The sequence below is a fragment of the Cottoperca gobio genome, chromosome 12 (genome assembly GCF_900634415.1).
Source record: "Cottoperca gobio chromosome 12, fCotGob3.1, whole genome shotgun sequence".
NCBI classification, from domain to species: domain Eukaryota; kingdom Metazoa; phylum Chordata; class Actinopteri; order Perciformes; family Bovichtidae; genus Cottoperca; species Cottoperca gobio.
Genome location: NC_041366.1, coordinates 17,545,438 through 17,561,280, shown reverse-complemented (window position 1 = coordinate 17,561,280; position 15,843 = coordinate 17,545,438). Strand labels below are relative to the sequence as shown.

The 15,843-nt window shown below is 41.2% G+C and overlaps 1 protein-coding gene and 1 long non-coding RNA gene across 2 annotated transcripts in view; both read right to left on the bottom strand.

The window, feature by feature from the left end:
- Positions 1 to 5,205, bottom strand: part of pitpnm2 (phosphatidylinositol transfer protein, membrane-associated 2) — a 35,698-nt gene extending 30,493 nt beyond the window's left edge. Inside the window, 1 exon segment of the mRNA XM_029444332.1 lies at positions 5,065 to 5,205. The gene's annotated coding sequence lies outside the window, so the exon portion shown is untranslated.
- A 1,993-nt stretch (positions 5,206 to 7,198) lies between these two features.
- Positions 7,199 to 15,753, bottom strand: LOC115016541 (uncharacterized). Its single transcript, XR_003833173.1, has 3 exons — positions 15,480 to 15,753; positions 8,783 to 8,818; positions 7,199 to 7,890 (listed from the first exon to the last, which is right to left on the bottom strand). It is a non-coding gene; the product is annotated as an uncharacterized LOC115016541 (long non-coding RNA).
- Positions 15,754 to 15,843: the final 90 nt, after the last annotated feature.

Here is a 15,843-nt window from a genome sequence, read left to right as displayed (position 1 = left end):
TTAATTCCCATGATGCATTGGGTATAATAAAGAAAAGCTACAGAAAATAAAACTGCAGGCCTCTGTCACAACCATGAATGAAGAGTCAAATCCGAGCTGCTCTCCAGAGGCTGTAACGTACGACCTTATTTACTGAGCTGCGGCGGTTTGTGCTCTGATACAATTACAGCAGGGAAATGAAGTGGCATTTCTCACTGAATCCCGTCAAGAATAAGTCCTTGACCGACAGAAGAACTGCTATATATAGAGACACAGTAGTCCCCGTAAAGCACAATGTGAGAGAGACAGATCAAAACTGACACATCAACAGATAGACGGATAGATCGAGCCTTTTGTCTTTTTCTTTTTGCCTCCATCAGCTAAGTGAGGTGTGAGTCAGCACATCACATAAACTGAAGAATAAACTTTGTGGTGACGTTATGTTATGAGGATGTAGAGCTCATTACTAGAAGAATGTTTTAGAGCAGGGGGTCTTCAATGTTTTTCAGGACAAGGACCTCCAAACTGGTGTAGCGTGGAGCAGGGACCCCCCCCTTCTGGATATATTGTATAGAAGAGGCTTGAAGAGGTCCGTGCGACAGGGGGGCAAATTTCTTTTAGTTCACCCCTCTCCTTTCCTCCGCTCTGTCTCTCACTGTAGGTGTGTGTGTCGGGAGCAAAGTCCACAGCGGGAATGTGAATGCGCAAAGCAAAAAAAAAATATATATATTAAAAAAATGTATAATAATATATATATATATATATATATTATTATTATTATTTATAATAAAAATTGCTTTATCTACAAACAATTTTGCGACCCCCCTGCAGTATCACCACGCACCCCCTGGGATCCACAACATTGGACTCAATAACATCTCTAAAGTAATGCTAATGTTTCTCTGTAACTTCACTACCTCAGATGTCTTCTCTAATTTAAATCTACAGTACACAATGCAGTAACTACTTAACCCGTTCCCCCGTTCACTCCAATAAACAGAACTTTTCGAGTCATCTTGGACGTCTATAAGCCAATCACAATGTTGCGCATCATCTTAGGTGGACTGCAGTACAGCCACGCCCCGTTTTCATCAAGCATGGCCGGCCGTGGGACAAGGAGGAAGTGCAAAGCACATTTTAATATATTAATCACATTGTAAAAGTACATCATTTGTGTTAAAACGGGGTTTAAAGTAAACATGAGATGTTGTATTACTTATAAATGTCACATAATAAAGTGTTTAATCAAATAATGTTGATAGCTCATGATGTAATGAGTGTATTTGCAGTACAAATCCCCTCTCAATGTATATACAGTATATATTTCTGTATTTAGAACATCATTAACCTTAGATATCCCTCATGTTAATGCGAATACAACTGATTTCATGTACTTTGCACCTTTTGTATGCAATGAACTACAAACTGCCCTCAAACTAGAGACGTGCATTCAAAAGGAAGGTTTTAAAGCTTTATTATCTGATGTTTTCTAGATTCTTGTTGCTGTTTTTGTTATTGTGTTGTATTGTTTCTGTTTTGCTGATTGTGTCCATGAGTATGTTTCTTGTCTCTCTTGGAAAAGAGATCTTAATGTCAATGTGACTGATTAAATAAAGATTAAATACAATTACTACACAACAGAGATCAGCAGCTTACTGTACTGCAGTGTAGGCGTGGCCCTCATTTATGCCATTCAATATTTTATTATAAAACTGGGAGAAGAGTTTGTTCTGTCAAACACAGAAACATAAAAAAAACATTGATTATAGTAGCAAAATATTCATCTTTGCACTTCAAAACAAGCTGTTAATGTCGCCCAGTGTGTCTGCAACATACGTTTGTGTTTAGTTCAGTAAATCAAAAGCCGCAAAAAACTTTACTTATTAACGGAGCACTTAACCCTGAAAGTAGAACATTAAAATACTGGCAGACGACCACATACTTCAACTGCAATGTTCAGAATAACAGGAAGTACTTTATCAACATGTGATGTAATGCTTTTCTGGTCGTCTCCTTCAATAAACCTTTCTGACTCTGGCTCCACTCCCTCTAATTACTTTGGGAATGACCACAACTGCTTCAAACCCAAACAAAGTTCCCTTGGGCTTATGGGCAATTTCCCACAAAGCAACCAAACCACAGCATGTAGGAAATTAGCTTTCTGTCTTCCCCGTGTACCTCGATGCACTCTAATCCATTTAACTGATGAAGTTTGCAGCTCGTTTTATGGCATTAGGAAGAAAAACATGCCGGCAAACATAAAAAGGAAGATTGTCCTCTATAGAAAACTGCGAGCGCTGCTGGGTGGCTCGGATTGCAGCGATGGTGTGAAAACATTTTCAATAAAGATCGAACAGGAGACGGTGTTCATGCAGCCGCTGGGAAGTTTCAAACAATCCTGTAGTCTCCTAGTTAAATTCGAAGGACTCCTAATTGAGCTCACAGTCGAAAATCACAGTCAGTGTCGCCTCCGCAGAGAAAGTAAATGTCTCATCTGCAGCACTAAGAGGGTGACTGGCTGCCAGCTGCCCCTGATCACAGTCCTGTGTGATGGCAGACTGAGAGAAAACCTTCAGTTAAATTGCACAAAATTTGCCACTGAGGAAAGCGACTTAGAGGAAAACAGCTCTGGTCCATTAAACACAACACCGTCTGCCAGCAGCTTGTTCCCAGAGGGCGACTTTCTGCTTACCAGACCCCCTGAAAAATGCACCCCAGCCTATTGTCCACCCAGTCGCATTAAACTCAAATCCTTCCCGCAGAAACAGACTGTGGACGTTTCAGTCTGGATGTCGAGAGCCGCACCTCTCTGCCTTTTGCAAGCTTTTCTGCAGCTACCACCGCTCTAAAAGATCTATATTCTGCAGAGATGCAAACGTTATTATTACTTATTCTATTAAAACCACTTGTCAAGGCCCCCTTACAAGATTAAGAACATGCCGGGGACCCGCTCATGTATGTCCCTTGAAATAATTTCACATCGCTTATTGTTTAAAACCTTTATAGTTTTATTTATTTGAAAGAACACACACAAAATATATTATTACAAATATTTTTGCAGCATCTCAATACAGAATACCCATAAAACAATTCAATTAACTGCAAGTAACCCTGTACCTAAACAACACACACACACACACACACACACACACACACACACACACACACACACACACACACACACACACACACACACACACACACACACCTTTCACTCTTAGTAACAAGCAAAATAAAACAGATCTTTCTGATCACGTGATCAGAACGTGATCTACAAACTATTTTAGATATTTGAAGTATAATGAAGCATTTTATATCATGATAATTTAAATGAATGGATCACGGACCCCCCCCCCCCGCCGCAGGGCCACAGAGAATCACTGTTGTGTAGGACATAAAACACAAGTTGAGGAGGCAGGTCAACTCCCTCCTTCAAACCTGCAATAACAGACGTGTTGGCTACGAAATGTTCCCTATTGAGACATACAGCAGATTCAGAGCAACATTGTCATTCCTCTTGGATTGGGTTTGCGTTAAACTGATGAATGAAAGTTCATTTTCTTTCCTTTTAGCTCTGTTTTTGGTTTTCCACCAACCCCTGAGGGAAATGTCGGGCTCTTTAGCTGCTAAACGCTTTGTACTTTGTTCACCAATCGCTAACTACTGCTCGATGCTAAGCAGGAAGTAGATTCATCAGAGTTTTTCGGGAGTTCCTTCCATCCAGCAAACTCTGAAATAACACTGGGCTCCTTCGGGAGGGGGGTTTAAAGAGACAGAGGGTGAATACAGGTATATTCAGACAGACAATATGAGAAAAATAATTAGTTTCTGGAAGATTAAAGCATGTAAACCTGAAACTATATGTCCCCTTTAAAAAACAAAACAATGAGCTGAAAGATACTAAAACGAAAAGCAGACGAAGTTAAATGACTTCTTAGAGGTACATTTGTTTGTGGAACTAATCTTTGCATTTCCAAACGGATTAATTATTAACTCATTTAGTTATTATAGTTGGTTAGAAAGGATCAAAGATTTCATTCTGGTTTATTTTCAGCACGAGCATCGCACGATGACGTCGCGTGGAAACCCGTCTATACGTGAGGTCCTTATTTAATGTGTCGGTCATGTTTAATGAATGAATTTTAAGAACATATTTGCAGAATGCATATCCAAATAATTATCATAATCACAAGGACAAATGGGAAAACACTATAGTGTAAACTGTGTATGTAATCTGACATGCATTAGCAGATTTAAGCGCAAGAAGCCAAGGCATCATGTCTTTGTTACACATCACAGTGTGATGCACCAGGATGCATCTGATGAGATTCTTCAGCGGTTGGAAGAGTGCAGGAGTCGTGCTGCACTAACAAGATCCCCTGACAGGATTCATTGTTGCTTTTGATAATAACATAGATTTAAAACACACAACAGGCATTCTTCACATCTAAGGAAACATGCTGTCTTGCCGAATTAATTAGATGACGTCTGCCACGCTAACGGGCGGGCCGGGCCGAGTATAATCTCTCCAGGTTTCATGAAATCCCAAGAGTCAAGTATTGTAGTGTCGGCTCTGTCTTCAAATCTCATTCAAATTAGATGACAACGTAAGTGATCATCAGCAGCTGTGGCTAAACTGCACATACACAATATATACAGTACACAATAATCAATCTGCTGCAAAATGTTATTTACTGTTTTCTCTGGGACTCCTGTACTGATTGATTTTGCTTCCTCTCATCAGCGTACACTACCCGGAGATGAAAAGCTCACTGAACGTGCATCACTACCTCCCAACATGACCATTAAACATGTGTTGCACACAAGGCAGGAATCTCCGCTGCAGCAACACATCACCCTGATCCTTACAAATAAATCCCACGCATTCAACATGAATCCATCGCTATGGTCCCCACCTCAAACTGCAGCCACCTGCAGATCCTCTACATCAGTCTGGACTAGTGTGAGTCCAACAGGCGGGCATCCATGTTGCCATCATCTAAATGTACCTGTGTTTTCATAACAGAGAAACAGCTGCAAATGAAGGCAGTATTTTAGATGTACGAGTGAAAGAGAGCAGTTTACCTCGCAGATGGAAACACCTCAGCTACCCAGCTGGTCCACTGAGAAGAGGCTTCAGGGGCCATTGCAGATCTGCATGGTCCCACAGAGACCAGCAGCCCAGGCTTCTTTCCACCCCATCCTCGCTCCTTCCTTCACCGTCTGCTGTTAGCCAATCCACCTCCGGTTCGCCCCCCCCCCCACCCCGGGAACGGAAAGGAGCTTCTCTTGGTTAAATCCTCACAGTGAAATAAGAAAAGGTATCAGTTCTCTCTTCTTCTTCTTCTTCTTCTTCTTCTTCTTCCCCCATCCACCTCTGTTCTGTTTTCCCTCCCTCGCCGTCTCCACCTCCTCGAGACTGAGGAAGCTCTGTTACCATGGAGACGCATGAGGCTGAAGCCCGATTGGAGGAGTTTGTTGTGATGCAGCAAGTCGCCGGTGCAGCCCACCAGATTGATTGCCTTTTCTCTCAGAGAACATCATTCTTTAACGCTGAGGCCAGAGTCACTTCTCCACTTTGTTTTTGGACAGATATAAAAGGAATTTGAGTAAAAATTAACTCCTTGTGTTTATCTCGTACTCCCAATGGAGTGTGAGATGCTTTCAATAAAAAGCAACATACACACGTCTCACATCTGGTGAAAGATCTGTTATAAAAACTGCTTTTTAACTCATTAAAGTCTGCAACAGATGTGCACAAAGCTTTATAAAATTACCTTTTCAAATGTGCTGTTTTGTCCAACCAACACTTTCATTTTACAATAATATTAATGATATAAGAAAAGAGATAAAAAGGCAAATACTGACAGATAATGCTTTATGATTACCGTCAGTATCTATTATATCTGCGGAGGAGTTTCTCCAGTGATTCATGAATTGTTTGGTTTACGAAATATCAGAAAATAAAACCAGAATGCTGTTTTCAAATGTCTCGTTTTGTCCGATCAACAGTGGAAAAGCTAAAGGTATTAATTGTACAACAAATCCTCATATGAGACATGTGGGCATCTTAACTTAAACTAATCATTTAAATCGACTAATTGTTGCAGTCCTTGACTTCGAGAGGAAGCTATGAACGAGAATATAAATTATAAATACTAAATTTAACGCAGTGAAAGCGTAAACCATAATGCACCCAGCAAAGCTCTTTTGACAAACACACACACACACAAACCCTTAATGCCTGAATCCAATCGTACACATCTCGTATATACTAGAGATGTACGGTTTGAAAGGTTCAGTAAAGATCATGTGCATGAATCACTTTTAGCTGCGGTGCTCCCAGAAGCAGATCGTCTGCTCTGATAATTATGCATCTATTTGCACGGTGTCGTGACCATCCCGCCTTTCCTGCTGGGTATTTTTCTCACCTGCATCACCCACAGAATTTGAATGAGCCAGCTGAGGTGTGCGAACACAGGTCTTTTCTTTTGACTAACAAATCAGTGAATGAGCAAAACTGTGCGCTTTTATTCCAGACTGTATGTGCGACGTCACTCGAGTACCTCCGTGGCTACGATCTACATTTACATGTGCATACTGAAGCAGCTTTTCATAAATGGCATGCTTAACATCTTGTATTAACCCAACCACGCTGGCTGAGCATGATATCTGGTCACATTGACGTAGCACCGACCATACTTTGCAGACGGGCTTACATTTTGCAATATAAAACAGATAGTTACGGTCCTTGATTATAATTGGCTGAGCCTCGTTCTAAGCCCGTGTAAAATACAAATATAATAATTGTTCATCATCAATAAATAATTGCATTTTTGTTGCTGCATGTTTATTTAATTAAACATTTCCAGGTATATTTAGTAACCCTTTGCGTGCCCCTCTCATGTCTGTACAGTCAATATGAAGCTGCAGCTAGCAGCAGGCTAACTTAGCTTAGCATAAAGACTGAAAACAGGTGGAAACAGCCAGCGTGGCTCTGTCCAATGGTAACAAAACCAGCCTACCAACATCTCTCAAGCTCATTAAAGTTTAATCTTGTTTATTTCATTTGTAAAAAGACAATTTGGTGTTTTACAGGCGGTTAAGTGTCGGACTATTTGCTGTGAATGTAATGTTGACACATCAGAGGCACAAACTGGAGATATTTCCTCGTATGAGACCTGAGGACAAACTGTGTGACTCACAAGTCTACGCTTTATAAACGTCTCTTTAATTACATGCAGCCGACGCGTCTCAGTGGGTTTGAGGTATAAATAAAAATATCCGCACCTGCAGCCAGACATGTTCTATAGGGGATTGTGTTGCTGCTGCTTCACAGTTCAAACACAATATCCAGCACAAGAGTTGAGAGTTTATGAGGCCTTTTAGCTCTGGAGGATGAACCTGAAGACATTTACTACAAAAGATCACAAAAAGTGAATTTGCACCGAGATTAAATCTACTGTCATACCATCGAACAGGAAGTGAGGCTGAGAATGAAAATGAGCTTTGTGCAGCAGCTTCTGGTTTTATCTGGGAGCTGTACATCTTCAGAATGAAATGACTTGTTGATGGGTACTCCACCCATCACACATCACACACACACACACACACACACACACACACACACACACACAGAGACACAGACACACACTTTATCCGAGCATCAGCAGAGCACACGCTAACAGAATCAACCCCTAAACACCACACAGTCCCGCTACACAACATAAACATCTGCTACTATTACAGCTGTTAATTTGTGAGCTTGTCAAACACATCTTTCCTCACCAGACACTCCTGTTACTCATCCGGCACATATCAAACAGAGGCCTGGGCTGCAGGTTACCGTGCGTCGGCTCCTGCTGTCACTGACAGCATTTTGTCGGGACGTCACGCTGGCTGCTGCAGCATCTGTTAAATTCCCAGTGGATTTCTACATTTATTTTTCACTTCAGAGTTTTAATTTCATTATCACACAAAGTTTTGAGGTTAAATGGTTCAAAAAATAATCAGGTGCAGCGGTGGAAAGTGTAAGTGCATTTACTCAAGAGCCGCACAATTTTGAGGTACTTATAGTGTCATCAATGTCAATGTTACGCAGCAATATTGACCTAAATCTTATTAAATTAATACAGTTACATACCAAACAAACCAAACCAAGAAGGACGTTATTGGGAAAATCCCTTAACGTATTGAACTGAGGAAAATTGTGTAATTTATTCTCTTTACTTTACTATTCCACGATAATTCAAAAGGCAAGTTTTGTACTTTTTACTCAAATACATTTATCTGATAGCTGTAGTTACTAGTTACTTTTTTAGATTAAGATTTTACATTTACAAATAAAATGATAAGCGTGTACACACAACACATTGCAATCTGTTTGGCTTGCGATTCTTTAAAATCAGTGTCTCGTTGGTTTCACTTAAATAACTGGTAACAAAAAAAAAAGCAAATATTAGAGAAAAATACAAATTTGTGGAGCAGAACTTTCTTTTTTCTTCTTTCCTACATCAATAAATGTTTGAAATTTAAAGCACCATCAGACAGAAACAATGTGTCTTACTGTAAATAAAGAAGTTAAAGCTAGCTGCACCTCGAGCAGCTACGACATGCTTACACATATTAAACACATCTTGCTGGTAATGCTCCAGCAGGACTTTTACTTGTAATGGAGAATGTGCACATTGTTGCATTGGTACTTGTATTAACACCAAGGTCCTGAATACTTCCTCCACCACTGCTCAGCTGACAGAACATGTTTGTCTTATCAAAGTAACAGATATGAGATGTTATCACTGACCTGGAGTCCATCTCCAGCGAGAGTGTCCGCTCCCTCCTGTGAATGAGAAACAGCAGCGATGAGACTCAGTGATGTCCCGCTGATGCTAATTTAACGAGGCATGTTTTTCTGATATAAAACGCAAACAGCTTGATGACAGAGTGTGTTGTAAAAGACTTCTTGTTATTCCATAAATACCAGAAGTTACGTTTTCGCAACTATTTCCTTCCTCAATCCAAAAATGAGAAATGCAACACGACTGAAACAGAGCAGAATAAAACTGAGCACAGTATAACAGTACCACTACACCTTCTTTAAAAGTGGATGGAATTAGCCGTGGAGTCTGAGCGTTCACCCCCGGTTAAATGTGATCATCTGACACCGTCAAAACATCACAACATAAAAGAGGCGTGTGCAGCAAATGAGAGTGAGCGTGGCTCTGACGTGATGGCTGGGTGATGAGAGAGGACAAGCTATTTTTATCTCAGGGCGGCGGTGGAGGTGGAGGGGGAGCAGAGAGCAGCGTGATAGTGGTGGGGCTGCTAGCAGGGGTTAGTTGTGATGCTTCTCAAATTGCTCTGCTTTCCTGCTTTCTGGTAAATGGCGGCGATGCATCACTGTCACTGAGGAAGGAGAGGGAGCCTCGGCTAATCACCGCTCACACCGTTCATCTGGGCCCTCGGTTACTCTGTGCATCTAGAATGGTGCTCACTTACAAACAAACATTTGATGAATGAGGAAACAGAAATTCCCTGATTTATATTGATAGTTTCTGGCTGCTTGGTGTAAAAAAAGAGCCAACATTTCTTTTCAAGCTTAGATTAAAGTCCAAGCAGCTTGAAAAGCAGAACAAGCAGTACATGCATCATTATAGTACGCCTCTCTATAAATAACCTTTATCTAATCAGGTTGTTGAGTTCAAGACCTCTTTTGAGACCCGAGTACAGCAGAGAGAAAGAATGTAGGGATGAACACTTAATCAAAATGTTATTGAAATTGCATAACAAAACAGCCTCAGAGGCCGTTTGCCCTGCTGTAGTCTATAGATGTAAATCTGTATATATACATTTACTTTACTCCTGTGCAATGCCTGACAACCTGCTGCTGCTGGAACACATTCATTTCCCAAAGTGGGATCAATAAGTCCATCCATCTATTTATCTATCCATCTCTATCTGTTGGCAAAGCAGCTCTGACCCGGGTCACAAATGTTTTTGTTTTTTTTACAAACTAGCCTTGCATGTCAACACATGTAGAAGTAAACCACCTGCTGATCTGATCTCATAGTTTAATCTGTTCAAATGTATTTTTTCTTTACTAAAACAAAAAGTCACTCCCCTAAAAGAAGCAAACATTTCCTGGTGAACTTTTGTAATTTGAGAGAGAGAAAAGAGAAAGTTGCACATTAGCAGGCTGCCCATCCTTTGGGTTTGAAAGCAGCGATGACAATAGCCACATAAAGCTAACTGTCATGGCTGTAAATTCATATTTAACAGATACTGTATGAGAGTGCTATTGATCTTCTCATCTATTTCATTATTTATTTATTTTATTTAAAAGGGAGCAAGTACAATTGAAAACATAAATGTCACCATTTGATGCACGGTGTCAGATTACAGCTGTCAACTCTTTTGCATCTGTAGTCCCTTGCTAGGTCAAAACAAAGACTGAAACATACTGTAAGAGACAATAGCACATCACAAATGTCATGAAGACCATAAGAGAACAGAGCCGAGAAGCTTTTAACAGATGTTTTAAGCGTATTTCCCAAAATGTCTGAACTATTCCTTCAAATAACCTCGACGAGAAGTTCCAAGAGAGGAAAGCAGCGGGCTGCCGAGATCAGAGAAGCAGCCTCTTTCAACAAGTCACAATTAACTCCATCAACACATCACTTCTCCATTTATAGCCTCGCCTGGAACAAGAGGGTACCGCAGGTGGACAGAAGAGACGGGGGACAGTAAAGGAAGACACCGGTTATTAAGCTGTGAAGATTTGAAGTCCCAGAGATAAAAAGGAGGGGGAAGTTCCACTTTTCGGGCCAACACCATTACTGTTTGGCCCGGCTCCAGGCCTCCGAGGCGGGTTAATATACAGCCGGTGCAGCGTGGGTGACATGGGGCACGCTCTGCAGTGACACCCGCTCCTTTCACCCACTTTCCTTTGTCACCAGTATTGAGCATCTATTAAGACTACAGATACGTCTCTTGATTACTCACATTCATAACGTCTGAGGGAAGATGCATCACTCACACAATCATTACAGAACCGGGCCACCACTTTGATCCAGACTGAAATATCTCAACAACTATTGGATGGATTACTACGGATTTTAGTAAATGCATTCATGATACCCAGAGGATGAGTCCTCGTGACTTTTGATATTTGTGGCTTTAAGTGAAATACCCAGGAGGTGATCTGAAAAGTGAAGCATTCTCTCTAATAACTAGCAGGAGTGTTTTCAGTTCATGAAAGTTCACTGTAACACTTCGGTCGCCTAAAAATGTGTTGTTCAGCGTTCGGTTGCATCTTCTTTGTGTGAATGCTAGCATGCCGCTGTTAGCATTTAGCTCAAAGCTCCAGAGCTGCTAGCATGGAACTCATTCAGTCTGAACTGTGAGGAAACAGATGCACGGAGATTACTTTTAACTAACCGAGTGACGCTCTAAGTATCAGGTAAGCAGGTTGCTCTCGCTCATCAATACCACTGAACATATGTGTGCGTCTGAATATTTGATGAGGACACAACGCCTCGCTGGACCTGAACAAAGCCAAGGGATTGTTAATTAGAGTAAGTGCTCAAACAAATCGCACGAGCACCGCAAACGTGGCCAAACGTGACAGCTTTGGATTCTCAGAACAATCCTACTCCCCCAACCTAGGTCTCACATAACACCGACCCCCCCCCCCCCCCCCCCAAAGCAACTGGGCACATCATGTAGGTATGGATCTATATTTACAGCGTTCTTGCAAGGGCACCATCTGACTGCCCGCTGTAAACCCTGGTAATGTGAGTCTACGTGCAGCTTGTTCTGTATGCATCAGTGGTGGAAGTATAGTAATCGTAAAATAGTATTATCACAATATAAAAATACAAGTAACAGTGCTGTATTCAAAATATCACTTAAGTACAGAAGTATTATCAGCAAACTAAATGTACTCATAGTGTAGAAAATGCCTCTTTGAACGTGTTTTAATATATATATATATATATATATATATATATATATATATATATATATTATTATTATTATTTATTATATTATATAAATTAAGTCCTTCTTATAATAAGTGAAAAATCTGTCAAGATATTGTGTTTATGTATTAAAAACAAATCAATTCTAGTTTAAAAAATAATATAATAATAAGACTTTATTGTCCCTTTTTGGGAATTTTGCCAAAAAAGGGTGCAAAATAAAATAACAGTTAAAAAAAGAGAAGAAAACAAATACATTAATCCATCAATTAAATGTTCTGTGAATAAATAGTGCGATGTTCACAGTATAAAGAATATAGAGAATATGTGCAATAAAGATTTGCATTCATGTAAGTTGGACACAGAAACTTTAAGTTGTAGTTTATATTATTTATTGTATCTATTATTTTATGTCATTTATCTGGTTTTTCTTTGTGCTGTATAATTTGATTACTGTCTCTTACAAATCAAATTCTTATTATTGGTTACGTTCTACCTCTGTTTGCTATGAGAGACGTGCATATGTACATGCATGTGAAGCAGAATGAGGAGGACAAAGACGGGGAGCTCGTCTGTCTTTTTGTGGCGCAGTGTTTTTCCCTGACAGGCCGAGGCGGAGGGAGGGGACGGGAGGGATGGCGGAGGCCGACGGTCAGGACTGAAAATAAATGTTTTTCATTCACATCCAAGAGCAACACCACAGAGTGTCTCCAGCCTCCCACCACACAGTCCTGACTGAAGCCATGATCAGTGGGCTGGAATCCCTCTGTTTACCCTGCTAAAAATAGATTCCACACACTGCGATGACGTGGCATCTCGTGACAAGACCCCCTCCTCTCCTCAGCAGCTCCCCCTCCTCCCCCTCTCTCATCCAGACTGTACCGCCGAGCGAGTCATGCCGTTATCAGTATGCAACGCTCAGCCCGGCTGCTTGCCACCTCCCCTCAAAACCCTGTCTGACATATCTTTGGAGAGACAAATCTGGCATGTTCCATGAGATGGGTTAAGATGAATTTAAAAAAGGAGTGAGATGGAAGAAAAGAGGAGTAAGGATAGATGGACGACAGGGGGGGTAGAGAGGGGGGGAGAAGGAGCAACTGAAGGAGGGGGCGGCAATCAATACCATGACTCATTCTTTCTGCGGTGGCCACTTCCTAACAGCATTCATTAAAGCAAACCTAATCATTTTGGCCCGATAATCAGATCCTGCGAGGCTCCATCTTCTTTCACTCCCCCGACACACACATTAAAATCATGCACAGCGAACATGGAATGGGAGGAAACAGGGCCAGTGCATCAAGCAGTGGATCTGATGGTTGTGGTGATTGTGAAGCTGCCACAACACAACTTCCATTAGCAGGTGAAATCTTTGGAAAACACACATTTGTTTTTGCCACGATAGCCGCACAGCTCTAAAAGTACGTTGGGCCTGTCGGGCGTCCACCACAGACTGAAATATCTCAACAACTATCTGATGGATTGTCGTGATATTTGCTGCAGACGTTCATGATCCCCAAAGGATGAGTCCTTTCCCTATATAGCCTCCAGGACGCTGACATTTGTGTTTTTGAGTGAAATATCTCAAGAACTATTGCTAGCATGTCTAAGAATGTCATCACAGTATCCCAAAACCCAAGGTGATGTTTTCTAATGACTTAACGCACCGTAAAAAAACAAATGTATGTATCTTACTATGATATGATGACCAAAACAAAAGCAGCAAATCCTCACATTTGAGAAAAAGGTCAGTCCACCACGATTAAAACGTTGGATGGATTGCCGTGAAATTTGGTGCGGACATTCATGATCCCCAGATGATGACTCTTTTTTTATCACCAGGTTAAGATTTTAATTTGGCCAGTACTTCGGGTTATGATGAAATACCTGCAAAACTAATGACATTCCCATCAGCATCAGCTGTACTTTGTGTTTACTGCTAATCAGCAAACGTTAGCATGCTAACACGCTAAAGTAAGATGCTGAACAATGTAAACATTACACCTGCTGAACGTTAGCAATGTCTTGGTGATTCCCACACACACGTTTGTGTATCTACAGAACTGCACATGTGAATATTTATAGCTTGGAGGCGACAGGCAGGCTGAGAAACTCTTTCCAGGTTTTAAGTATCCTTCCTAGAAAGTTTTTTGCTCCACTGCAGCATCCGTCTAAATAAGTTACAGGCTCGGTGTAGATCACACGTACAACGACACCTCTTTAGTGTTCTCACCTTCAGGGTCTAAGAATAGCTCCAGCCCTGGAGATGCCTGCATTGTTAGCAGGATGTACAGGACAAGTGTGACAAGGACAGGTCAAGTGTTCGACAGTAAATGGGTGAGCAAGCAAGTACAAAATATTTATGCAGTGATTTAAAGAAAGAGGAGAAGGGAAGAGAGCGAAAAGGAGAAAGACGGAACAAATTTCAGGAAAGTAAAATATATTTAAAAAAAAGAAGATGCGTGATGAGTTCAGGGTGCTGCAGAGAGGATGCTCACTTTAAGTGCTGAAACAATTAGTTGATTAAACTAAATGTACTTCTTTTGTTTTAACCTAAAATTCGAGCTTCTCAAATGTGAATATTGAAAATACTTACATTGTGTACTGTTTAAAAACACCAAAACAAACCCATCTAAAGACTTCCTGTTGGGGTTTGTGATGGTGTGACAGGGATTTGTCATTATTTTCTAATGTTTTCCAGACTAAACCGGTCCAGCCCTGCTCGTTTCTACTGATGAAAGACGACGAGTGTTTGTTCCAGTTTCATGCTAACATTAGCTTTTATCTTAAGAGCAGCTGGACTTGTTGGTTGATTACTTTGAAATTTGCACCAATTAAGCACAAAATCAATGCACTATGAGCCCTGCATGTTGTGACCCTACCTTGTAGAGGATCCCAGGGTCATAATCTAGCTGTGCTTGTGAATTAATGCAGATTACATTGTGCTCACATAGCACATAGTCCTATATAAGGTTGCTCTTTAATCACAATTTGACAAACTGGCTGTCAGAGTGAATCTGCAGCAGTGTATAGTCTGTTGATGGGAACTTGATGGTGCACACAGGAGGGGTGGAGGTAGGGGATTTAATAACAGGTTAATCCAGCAGTGTAGGGATTTAATGCCTATGCAAATTCTATACTGGGTGTGTTACATGCATGAGATATAACTTCTGTTATAAAATATGGAAACATGTCGATGGTATTCTGTGTATGCAACATACCGGAGGGTGATGTATGAGACTCAATCTCTGCACAGCACACAAACACACACACACACAATATTATTCTCCGCAAACAACCAGATATATAAATCATATTGATCAGCTGTTGTGGTAGAAGCAAAGCTACAACGATGGATGCCACCTGGCCTGACCGCTGCAGCTCATGCCAAACACTGCAACAAATACCAGTGGAGATTAATCAACATTTGCATCGTGTTAATGTTCCTAATTAATGAGAAACTGAGTTCATTAGTGGTGACAGCGTGATAGCAGGTAAACAACATATCCATCATGAGCGACTCACCTGCAGCTCGGAGTAAGTCCCGGTTATTCAGCTGGACCTCCACATAAAGCCTGCATCGCTGTCAGTTAAAGGTGTATCTTCCGAGCTCACGGGAGTGCACAGAAGACTGATGATAACAGCGTCGCTGATGGTGTTTATATTCTGCACTGGAGGGTGAGCGCCGACCGTGCTGTTGTCCCCCCCCCACACGGAGCGTTCTTTCCCCGGTGTGTCGGCCTCGTCAGTCCCGCTCTCACCGCTGCAGCTCCATCATCTAAACACGGCTGTGCTTGTCCGGTGCTTCAGCTCCGGTGTGTCGCCGGTGTCTGATGATATATCCAGGTTAACAGTTACATCAGAAGAAGACAGCACATCCTTCTGTCGG